Source organism: Arvicanthis niloticus, chromosome 2 (assembly GCF_011762505.2).
Source record: "Arvicanthis niloticus isolate mArvNil1 chromosome 2, mArvNil1.pat.X, whole genome shotgun sequence".
NCBI lineage: Eukaryota > Metazoa > Chordata > Mammalia > Rodentia > Muridae > Arvicanthis > Arvicanthis niloticus.
Window position 1 is genome coordinate 51,554,605 of NC_047659.1, and position 12,566 is coordinate 51,567,170.

General features: G+C 42.8%; 1 protein-coding gene across 1 annotated transcript in view; it reads right to left on the bottom strand.

Moving 5' to 3' along the window:
* Positions 1-12,566, bottom strand: part of Pde11a (phosphodiesterase 11A) — a 353,700-nt gene that overhangs the window by 47,454 nt on the left and 293,680 nt on the right. The window lies entirely within an intron of this gene.

A 12,566-nucleotide genomic window follows, 5' to 3' on the forward strand; every position in this document is an offset into this window, starting at 1 on the left:
GCCGTGTCTAAACCGTGGTTCCTGTGGCTACTTGCTGTACACCTGCAGGAAGTTCCTAAAATCCTCTGAGCCTCAGTTTCCCAGTGTGTAAGTTGGGCATTTCATTTGTTAACTCACTGACTTAATGGGAGGGTCAAATGAGATGGTTGGCATATGTAAGCAAATAGTACAATGCACACACACACACACACACACAAACACACACACCACCACCACCACCACCACCACCACCACCACCACCACCACCACCATGCCTTTGCTTATATACCTCCAGATAGATGGAAAAAGACAGATGAGGCATATCTTAAAGTTATAAAATGTAAGGTAATTACTTCCTAGTTTTGAAACTTTATACAACTTGTCATTTTTGTCACAACAAAGAAAAGAAAGGATATGAGCATTTTAAGAGTCATTTCCCAGGTTTTCACCCTCTTGGCATTTACTAATGAGAGAGCGAGCTCTTTAAAGAGTATGACGAATCTCTTCCCAAAGTATATTCCACCCCACACCTATCTTAAGAGTTGCTCATCAAACAAGCTGCCCGGTTCCAGTAACGCTGGCTGTAAGTTTCCAGCAACGCTGACTCTAATGCAGGTCTTTTGGACACAACACCCTCAGTGATAGATGATAAAGTGGAAAAGCTTGCTTACATTTGTCTAACTGTACAATTCTGTATACTGTTGATGTTTTAAGAACCATACCCCGAGAAATAGCATCGGGGTGTACCAACCATGCTGGCCACCAGAGCACAGTCTTAGAAACCTGTGGAGGTCTGAGTGACACCCACGATGACGCTGAGGATCAGCTCCTCTGTGTCTGACCTGAGATGCTCAGAGCAACTGACCACCTTTGGGTTCCTTGTCAACCGGTTAGAGTGACGAGTCAGTTTACCTGGACATGCCGCTCACTTCCTTATTCCACACAACAGAGGTCCTGGATCTCTCTCTTCAAATGGATACAGGACAAGGCCATACTACAGACCAGGATAATCTCCAAGATGTGCCCACAACAATGATTAGAGGTGATCTTGTACAAAGAAGAACCAGGCTGTTCCCTTCCTCCCATGTTGGGCAGGTACCTACAGTCTACTGCTTTGCATAACTCACTGTCTTTCTCATCTGGCCTCCTTCCTTCCAGAATAGAGAGGGAGGTAGCTGAGTGGGAAGGGCACAGGTTTGGACTCACATTGACCTGAACTTAACGGTACCTGGTGCCTGACTTGCTAGCTGTCCTTCCACATTGCTCAGACTCAGGGTCCAGTTTTCTGGGGAGGATTTGAAGTGAGGTGTGCTAAATGTTGGCGCTGGTGGCTCCCCACTATCTGATCGCCATAGTTAAAATCAAAACGACACGAACCATTTGACTGCCGGCAGCCATGTATGGTGGTGGAGTGATGTGTCCACATGGAGACTGGAGGGTTTATCTGTTGCTTTCCTCACACAGAACAGAAATTAGTCTTAATTTTTCTGGATCAGAAAGTTGAGTCCAACAGATATCTGTGAAGTATTTACTCACTTTTATCCTAGGGGTTTCTTTAACCTTACAGATGTAAGACAAAGTGCTACGTTTTAAGTGTTTAAAAGTTAGCTGGGATAGCTGACAAAGAAACAGGTACTTCCTCTTTAAATGTGGTACGGTGGTAGCACCGGTAACCTTGAGACTAAGTAAAGTGAGGTGAAGGAGGCACTCCACAGTACTTAAATGGGTGTCAGGAAAGCTCAATAGTGGGTGGATGGAGACGGCTCAGAGGTTAAGAGCTGGGCACAGCTCTTCTAGAGGATCTGTGTTGACGGCTGGGTTCACAGCCACCTCTAACTCCATCTTCAGGGGATCCGATACCCTTTTCTGAAATCTGTGGGCATCTGAACTTATGTGCATGTGTGAGAGTGTGTGCATATGCACATACACACATACATACATAGTCTCAAAATTAAAAACAAACCTCTTTCAGCAAAGCTCAGTAATCAAAATAAATAATATTTTAATACAGTATTATAAAATCAAAATAAATGCAGAAACCATCATTTATAAAATTAAACTCTAAATATGGATAAGCGCTGGCCCTTCGCTCATGCAACTCAGGTGACTTGTCTGGCCATAGTCCCTCTGTCAATGCAGATGATAGTTGTTGGGGCCTTCTTGTGTTCCTAGGGGACTTTCTTTGCCTACGCCCTACATGGTCAACCTTGGAAGAAGTTACCTAATCTCACTGGGCTTCACTTTTCTGTTCAGAGAAGAATAAGAGTGGTGAGCTCCAGTTTGTAAGTCTGTGGTGGGTTTCATACACTGATTTAACAAGCAGCGTGTTGGGTGCTGGTCAAAAGTAGATGCTTAGGAAGGACGGGTCCCTGCTCTAGAGCCCGTGAGCACCTGGCTAGCTCCCATAGCTGGCATGTCAGTGGGGACACAGAAGTACAGGTTGGAACAACAGCTGTCCCAGCAGATAAGATCATCCCCCTGGGAGCACAGATAGAAGCACTCAGCTTGGAGAGGTGTGGAGGATCATGGAAGGTTTTTTGGAAGAGCTTGTCGGTCATTGTCTTGGCCAGCATATTCAATGTGGGTCTCGATTTCAACCTATGAGTTATCACAAGAAATCATCAGAATGCAAGCTCCCTGAGAACAGAAACCAGGCCCATTTTCTCTTACTCCTGTTTCCAGTGTCTGCAACAGTGCCTTATGTAAGAGCTAAATAAATATTTATTACACTGGTGAATAAATGAAAAATATTACCTCAGAAATTTACTCTTGTTTTAAAATAATTCCCCATCCACTGGTTTTACCGGGACACTAGTTGCTGTCTTAAAGCTTCATGGTTGTCTTTTAGAGCTTCAAAATCAATGTAAGAGAAGCCCAGTCAGGATCTTATTAATTAGATTCTAACTATCGCAAACTGGACAGCACACTAACTGGTGTGAAATAAGAGCACAAGACCCAGACCTGGTGTCACAGGCCCGCCAACCCAGCCACATGGGAGGCTAAAGTGGAAGGATGGGGAGTTCAAGGCATCCTTAGGTTACAGAGCAAGTTCAAAGTCACCCTGGAAAACTTAGAAAATGCAAAGGAGAAAGGGCCTGGGACCTAGCTCACGGGGAGAGGAGCTACCTAGCTCATGCAAGGCTGTGAGTCCTTCCTCTAGTTCTATGGAATGAAACTTCTGTGGAAGGGATGTGTCATCTTTGATACAAAGTGGAGGTATAGCTGGCTAAATCACTGCAAAAAATCCCCTTTTAATTGGTTTTTTAAATTGTTTGAGAATTTTATACAAGCATAAAATGTGTTTTGATAGAATCCACCCCTCCATCCCTCTTCAGTTCTACCTGTGGCTCTCCCACCTCTTTCAAATCCTTTTCTACAAAATGCCAATCTCGGGTCAGCAGGATGGCTCGGCGGATAATGAGATTTGCTGCCAAGCATGGCAAGCTGGGTTGGATCCCCGGAACCCACATAGTGGAGGGAGAAAACCAACTCTTGCAACAAGTTGTCCTCTGATCTCCACGGCATGCCATCTGAACCATCCACACATGCTTAAACTTGTAAATGTTAACAGCCCCAGATCTCTGATGTGCTTTTGAGTAACATCATATGAACAAATTCTCCAGTAATAAAAATGTTAATAACTAGAGTTTCGAGTTCCCTGAACTTAGACTCAGTCATGGGGTTAACATGACATTAACAGAGCCAGATTCCATCACATTGGGAAGAAAAGGAACATTCTTTATCCCAAAGGACGGTAGATAGAAGAATGATATGGAGAATCTTTTTATAAGACATAAAAATGTAGTGAATTAATTCAATGTTTCCTCCATGGCCAAAGTGGGACTATTTCTTGATAGATTATATTTCCTCTGTCCTCCCAAGCTTTGGCTATGACCTTCAAAGATAAAAGAAATATTCTTACAGATGATGGTTTTGGAGTGTTAAGCTTGAGATGTCAAGGGCTGTGCTGGACTGGGTGCTTAGTATGCACAAGGCCCTAGACTGGAGAACTTTGGCTTGGTTCTCGGCACCACAAACACACCACAACAAAACAAAACAGAACACCGGAGTCCAATCATTGGCGGATCTAAATGCACCGTGCAACTGGTCATAACGCTCTTCCTGCCTGTGAGATGGCTACCTCCTCCATTGTTGTGTTGATGTGTCCATTTCCCACGGTGATGAGTTCCAGTACTTTTGTGAGTATGTATGATGCTTCTATGAGTGGCATGTGTCTATCTTGTGAATTTTTTAGTTTTGAGCATTTACATCTGTTTGGTTGTATATATATAATTGTTGAGTCATAGAATGGTTTCTATGTTTGTGGGTTTAAAAAAATTGTTTTTATTTTTTTGAGATAGGTTCTCAGGAGCCCAATTCAATATGAGGATGACCCTGCACTTTTCATACCCTGTCTCTTTCTTCCAGCGCTGGGATCTTAGGTGTGTATCACCACAACTGTCTGCGTTTGAGTTTTCCTTACAGTTACAGACCACAAAACCAGTTTGGAACACTGGAGAGAAATCTGCTATGTATAATTTCTTTCATTTTTCAGCTGAGGAAATTCAAGATGAAGCAAAGTGAAGTTATTTCCCCAAAGTCATGGGGCAGTTATGCACAAATCTAGGTAGTTCTCACTTTCCCATATCTGCTGTCTGGCAACGTCTCTATGAACAGTGTAGCCCTTTGTTTTGTGAGCTTATGCTCAGTCTCAGCTGCCAGCCTTCATAATGACGAGGTCATAGGCTGCTGTGCCTAGCAGTACCAATCCCCACTGAAGCTTCTATCCCCGACAGGATGGAGGAGGGGGTACTCTAAAGAGGGCTGGGGCTGGCCTATGCCAGAGCGGTCCACCCTGCAGGTGCTGTGTTTCTGCCCTCTTTCTTTGTGACAACCAAAACAAAGAAGCATTGGAAATTCACAGTGTGTTTAGGGATGAGTTTAATCTCTCCCATATATATATAGCCGATCTTCCAGCATCTATAGGTGTCTGTGCATACAGATGACACTGTCAACAGCATGTTGGAAATAGCTTGAGACAGGAGCATTTCCAGGAACAAGAGGATGTTAAAATGAATATTTAAAAACTCACAAAACTATATAATACCCTTGGAGTCAGACTTCTTTGTCATGGGAACTATGTCATTAACTTCTGAGGCAGATCATTGGGAACCTTGGCTTTCAAGGACAATGCCAAGAGCCCAGCTAGTGAAAAGCAGCTTACTGGAAAATCTCATTTATAATCAGATATGTTTTTATTAGGCTTTTTATTCTGCTCTGCTGATATATATGCCACTCAGAAAAATAGCAGTCTTAAAAAAAGTCTCCATTTGAACAGAACTACTAGAATTACCCTCAAAAATAATTCTAAAGATTGGTTAGGCAGCACTCATCATAACATTGAAAACCTTCCTGGTTTGTAGAATCTCCTCAAAGTGTCTTTTATTTACAAGATGAGAAATCATCACTTCTGTGTGCATTTTAATTGGATTTTTAAAATAAATTTATATATTTATAAAATATATAATATGTACCTGTATAATATCATGTACACACATAATATTCGGTTAGTACCTTTGAATCTTTTGAAAGTCTATGAATGTTAGAAAGTCTCATTGCCTCAGCGACAGGCATAATTATGTGTTCCCTGCAGTGTCGGCTCCAGAGTCACCAGGTAGGACCATGAAAGTGGGCACGAGTGGGCAGGGAGGGTGGGTACAGAGCAAGATTGTGATATCTGTCCTTTCCTTACAGTGTTCTTACATGAAAACCATTTGTCTATAGTTCATGCTAACTACAGATCCTTAAGGCTGGAGCGTCGGCTTGGTGGCAAAGAGCACTGGCTGCTTAATCAGGATGACATCACCCACATAACAAGCTGGGTGTCCCACAAATGCCTCTAACTCAGCTCTAAGAGATAAGGCATCCACTTCTGGCTTCTTCCCATACACAGTGCAGCTGTACACATACTTGTGTGGACATACACAGCATATACACATCACACACCCATCAACCAGCCAATCAATCATCAAATCAATCAATACATCTTAAATGAAATAAATCTTTTAAAATGTAGACCCTGAAAAGATTTCTAGACTTTGTTACAAAAGTCTTGAGAAGGGAACAAGAAAAGCAAAATGTAGGTGACAATTTCAATTATTCTGACTAAAGAAAAAAACCAGCTGTTTACTTTATTGTCTTATTTTCGAGCCAGGGACCTCATCATATAGCCCACGCTGGGCTCAAACTTGAGATTACCCTGCTCTAGGTTTCTGGGGTCACGGATGTATACCACCTCAGGTACGTTTCATTTTTAAGTGAAGTTTTTCTTTGGCTTAAACTAGAATTGAACTAGGCAAGATGGAAAAAGAGATCACATGTTTGGTATCATGTTAAGAGTATGAGTAGACTCGGAGCTATAGCAAGTCAGGGGGTTATAATTACTCTTAATGCTGACAGCATTGGAAGATGAGGTAGCACAAGGACACAACAGTTCAACCAGATCATGACCACAGGGCAAGGAGGGGCTTTGAGGGCACTTGTTCCAGTCACTCTGTGTGGTGACTGCAGACGGACTGAGCACTCCGCATGCGGCTGTGTTCACTTTCCTCTCTTCCCCACAGTCTGGATCCCTAAAGGTAAGAGCTGCATGCATCTCACCTGCACATATATTCCCAGTGAGTAGCACAATGCCTGGCATACAGAAAGCATCTGGGTTGGAACTTGCCAGTTTCTAGTTCATCACTGTATATGGGGATATGTATGTGAGTTGTCTAAAAACACTATGGAATTTGTCAGGAACTACTAAAATCTTTGCCTACCAACACATCATGGGCCTTCTGCCCTAACGTTAGAAGAGTTTCCACGGGCTAGCACATCTGGCTCTCATAAAGAACAAGAAAGGCAGCGATGAGTTAAGTTCCACACTAACATCTTATTGTTTATTAATTTCTTCTTTCCAATCCTGTGACCCGCTGGATACAGGCAACTGTGGAAGTTGAGTACACAGAACACAGGAGGCTCTTAATAAACACTGAATGATGACTGAGCGGCCATCTCTGTCTGAATAGCAGTAGCAATATTTGTTGAATTCACACTGTATATTTTAATAATTTATCTTGATATCACTGTAAGTTTTCAAAGGAAGGTTAAACTATTATTCTAAACAATCTAAAATAATTTAGTACAGATGACTGCCATCAGATGCTTTTGAGACATGCTACTAACTGCAGCCCTTTGGAAGGACACTGACAAAGAAACCATTCATTTGGACATTTCCCATGATTTCTGATGAAGAATGTTTGCAGAGCACAAGAGGAAGTGGCAATTTTCAAACTGAAGAGTGATCTGCTTAATTTACAAAGCCAGTCTAAAAAGCACTGGGCACTTGAGTGGCTGCATAGAATCTGAATTGTTTAGGAATTTCCAATTTAAAGAGTTGTGAAGCAATCTGACTATTTGCCATGGAGACCGACCAGGGAATGCATGATGAGTTCTGAGCAAGTTCTCTCTGTGAGCCTAGGCACTCCTATCCGATGAGATTGGATGCCCTTTAGGGTGGTATGCCCATAGGTAGTCAGCAACCACTTCTGTCAGACAGAGAGAAGAGTATCTGCCTATAGGTTAATAGGAGAAACCAAAGTCAAAAGTTTATATTTTGGGAACTCATTATGTCAGGCCGTATGTCAAGTTTAAGGGCTCCAATTAGCTAAAGAGGAAGAGGTATAGCTTTCATTGTTCCAGAAGATGCTATTCAGCTTGTTGAAGGAGAAAAGCCATCAACCCTGTAAGCTACAATAATGACCAACCTGGCAGGATGTATCCCTTTGTGCAGTAGCGGCGTGAATGTTACGGGATTCTCCAACCACTCTTTGCTTGGATCTAAGGTATGTGCCACAGAACAAAACTCATGCCTGATACTACAAACCTGGCCAAGAACCCATAGCTAGGGAGCTCCAGTGCTCTAGGGAAGAACCTACTATTATCATTTTGCTAAATGAATGTAGGATCACTCTGGGTGGTAGAGTATTAGTTGGCCTGGCACCTCTTGTGTTTGAAACTCAAGCATGTGTGCACTGGAGTGACCCCTGTCACTACTGCCTAAATGTTTCCAGGATTGGGCCTTAGTTTCCCTTACATTACTCTTACACCACTAATGGAATCACCACGGAGAGAATGGCAGAAGGAGTAAACACATTCTGGAACCCAACGGCCTGTTTAATCCCACATGTACCATGGAGTGTTGGAAGCAACTGACTGAAGCTCTCTAGACCCCACTTTCCCCATTCCTCCTATGGAGTTAACAAGATTTTCTGTATCTAATGGGGTGATGAGATGGCTCAGGAGGTAAAGGTGACTGATGTTGAGTCTGGTGATCTGAATTTGATTTCTCAGACCCACGTGGTGGAAGGAGAGACTTGACTACAGTAAGCTGTTCTCTGGCCTCTTTGCAGACACCATAGCGTGCATGCATGCACCATAGAACGCATGCATGCACCCACTCACCCAGACATATAAGCTCACAGACAAAATAAATAAAAATGTAATAAAATTTTACTTTTCAAAAGATTATTTGTCTCCTCAGACTGCTTCTAGAATTAAATAGGGTGTGTGTATACGCAGCTCCTAAGTGAGCACTGCGGACTTATCACTTCCTGTTTTCATGACTAATTGAAGAAGTGGTCATAGCTCATCTTTGTTGGCTAAAAACAGTACGAGTATCACAGGGTGTTGGTGGCATCTCGGAAGTTTGAACATTTGTGATTGTAGATGTCTCCCTCTCTCTGCCCACCCCTAGTGTCATCTTTTACGGTGCATATTTTATGAAGTTTCTGGCTGAATGATTTCTTTTTTATAAAGTGTTTTAAATCATCAGAGCTCTTTCCTATGGGTAATCTCTGTTCACTGTCACTGGGTCCCTAGCAAATGGGCCTAAGTAAAATGTCCAAACTCATATTTCTGACAGGGAAACCAAGGCAGAAATAGGTTGAGTGAGTGACACTCTCAAGGTGTTACAGCTTGTTCTTGACATAGTATATCCAATTTTTGCCTGAGCTGGCCAAATTATTATTTAATTATCAAGGCCTTATTAGATGGAGGACTCATTAGACGGAGGACTCAGAGTCAGGCACAGGAAGTCAATTAAAAACTGGCCAACAGGAGCTGAGTTTTCAATGAGTGGGAAAGTCAGACTAAGCAATTAGCCCCAGACTTAAGGCATTCACACCAAGCATTTCACTTGTTTGTTCTTGTTCCATAGTCCTATAGGTCCTTTCCTGTGTGCTGCAGCCTACAGGTTCAAGTATACCCACCAACATTAGGTCTCGTTGGTGTCTCTACAGTCCTATGTATCTCATGTGTTTCCCTTCTGGATCATGACAGAAATTTTTGTCCCCCTAAGAATGAACCCTGAGGCTTTCTCAAAGGGTGGAATCTACTTCCTGTTCATCTGTGCATTTCTAGAATGACTTTCTTCTCCCTAGAGTGGCTTCCTTTATAGTTTAATTAATTCCAACATAACTTCTTTATTTTTTATTATTATTATTTTTTGTGTAGCCCAGATGACTTCAACTTCATGGCAAACACTCTGCTTTGGCCTCCCAAGAGCTGGGATTACAGGACTGTGACACCACACCTAGATCTATGACAACTTCTGATTTGAGTAGGAAGGACAGAACAGCCAATGATAACTAGACCTCTAGAATGAGTCAAAGGAGCCATCTTGTATTCTCTTGGCCCTATCTTTCTCCAGCAGTTGCTAGGGCAACTGATACCACAACCCCTGTCCTTGCTGCCCTGTGCAGAGCGTACTGGTGTCCCAGCATGCTTGGACTCCACATGTGTGGGCCTGGAGAAACTTGTAGAACTTTGCAGGCCTCTAGTACCTACCATGTGGAAGTGTACAGGAGTTTGTAAGACTATGGCAAATCGTGGGGATGGAGGATGGAGGCCATAGCATACGAGACTTTTAAGATGGTCCCTTCAGGTTCTAGCCCAATGGTTTCTGACCATTGTGGTGACCCACAGGGTTACATCCTCACAATGGCTTCCCTGTCTCAGCCCTTCATCCGTTTCACTCTTATCTTTTGTGTTATTTTCAAAATTAAACTAAATGCCTGCAAGCCTTTGCCTCCAACTTCATTTGTGGCAAGGGGACCCAGGTTAGTTATTCAGTTACACTGACTGATGTTCACTAGGTTGCTATAGAATGTACTATAATTCAAATGAAACCGTTTCTTGGCTCATTCACTACAGAAGGAATGGGGTGGTTGTGGGAAGACACCCCAAAATGAGGAATAAAGGCTCAGATTTTGTCAATGGTTGCTTTTGTGACCCAAGCTAAACTATTCAGCCATCTGTACCTAACCTGCAAAGTAGAGGTGATGGAATGCATGATGTCATCTGCAACACGCCTTCCGGTTTCCTAGTTGTACACTGGTGAAACATAAGCACCTGGGTAACTAGGTGTATAGTCGCTGCCTCTCCCTCATTAACCCAAGGGATTGTTTGGGCTGAAAATATGGCCATGTGTTAATGTAACTTTAGACCAGTGCACAGATCCATCCCCTAGAGGTCTAGATTAGAGAATGAGCTATTCAGAACCTCGAGGACAATAATGCTGACAGAAGGGGAGCGCGGCAGCTTCTGTGGGAGTCAGCAGACATTAGCAGGGGCTGCAGCAATAAGATAAGAGCAGAGTAATGAGCAAACGGCTTGCAACCAACTTCCTTGACTGCATCCCTCGGTCACTTAGTGACTCCTCACATCCCCAACAGCGCTTGATAAATGGACGCCAAGAGCTGAGGGTGGTTCTCTCCCCCCACCCTTTGTCCCTTTAGGAGTTACTTGGAAACTTGGTTTAGAAAATGCTTCTATCTTGAGAAAAATAACACAAGTGCCAGGAAGGAAAAATAAAAGCATCATAATATGAGGTTTTTTTTTTTTTTTTTTGTATAAATCCCAAATCCAGAAGCATCAGTCCAGAAAAAGACGCATGGTCACGATAGTGAAGGCAGCCAGAGGGCCACAGAACTTGTGGAATAATATCGTAAAGTGAATGGGGTTCTTGATGTCACCACCCATAATGCATGTAATATATTTAATGTAGGTTATTGCCATTCTATGCAAGAAGGGGAACCTCTCAGAGGAAAACAATGTATTTGATGACACATAGCTAGCTAGCAACAGAGCCCGGGCTTTTAAAAGCATATATTTTTGTTTTAATTAAAATTGAATTTGTTAGACTGAGGAGATAGTAAAGTACTTATTTCACAAGTGTGGGAACCTGAGTTTAATCCCAGCCCCCATGGTAAGGAGCTGGGTGTGCCCTTGTCCAGTCTTGGTGTGATGGTGTGTGTCTGATCTTCTTGTAGCTTCCTATGCCATGTTTAGTTGATGTCCCTGGGAGTCCTGCTATTCTCTGAGAGGAGGAACAAGGGTAGATCTGGGGGAGAGGGGAGGTGAGTTTAGTGGGGTAGGCTGAGGGGAAGGGACGGAGAAGAAATTTCGGTTGGAATGTAATATATGAGAGAAGAATAAACAATATTAAAAAAAAGATCTAGGTGTGGTGGGGCACGCTCGTAATCCTGAGGCTAGTGAGAGAGGGAACCCTGGGGCTCATGGGTCAGCCAGTCTAGCTTACTCGGTAAGTTTCAGGCCAATATGAGACCCTGTCTCAAAAAACCAAGGTGGACAGCATCTGGGATTGACTTCTGGCATCTGTGTACATGCACTGCACTCGCATGCGTGTGCACGCGTGTGCACGCGCACACACACTATATAAAATCTTTAAAAAGTTTTTATATGTAGTGTGTGTGTGTGTGTGTGTGTGTGTGTGTGTGTGTGTGTGCATCCATTTGTCTTGGCACATGTGTGAAGGTCAGAGGACAACCTGAACAAGTGGGTTCTCTCTTTTAGCATGTGGATTCTGGATTCAAACCCAGGCAGACAATTAGAGCGGCAAGTCCCTTTACCTGCTGAGCCATCTCGCTGGTCCTGGATGTAAGCTTTTGTATTTGTCAAATGGAAAACAGGCCGCATGGTTAACACATCAAGAGCTCTGAAAGGCAGGTGAATCAAGCTTATCTTGCTGCCTGTGGTCTTTCGACTGAACTTCCGGATGCTTCCGTTCATTTTTCTTTTAATCACTGTGTTTTCATTTTCAAGAACTTTGCTCTCCATGCTTCCTCAGATCATTTCTTCCTGTTTAATGGGCACAGCTTCTGGCTTCCTCAAGGGAATGAACAACTGGTTTTTCTCTATATTACTTTATTTTCTTTCCTGTTTTGGTCTCTGTTTTTCATTAGAGGCACATAAAACCTCTCTGATCTTTGGTTGCCTGTTTGTGTGTCACAGTCAGGAATTAAAGACTAATTTGGAAGTGTGTGTGTGTGTGTGTGTGTGTGTGTGTGTGTGTGTGTGTTAGGATTGCTCACTAAATAAAAGAAAGCCCAGTTAAATTTGGATTTTGGATTAAAGCATTCCCACCTAAGTATATTTCTAAAATTTAATGAATAAACACAAAAACACAGATACAGATAGATAAAAAGACAGACAGACAGACAGACAGACACACACACACACACACA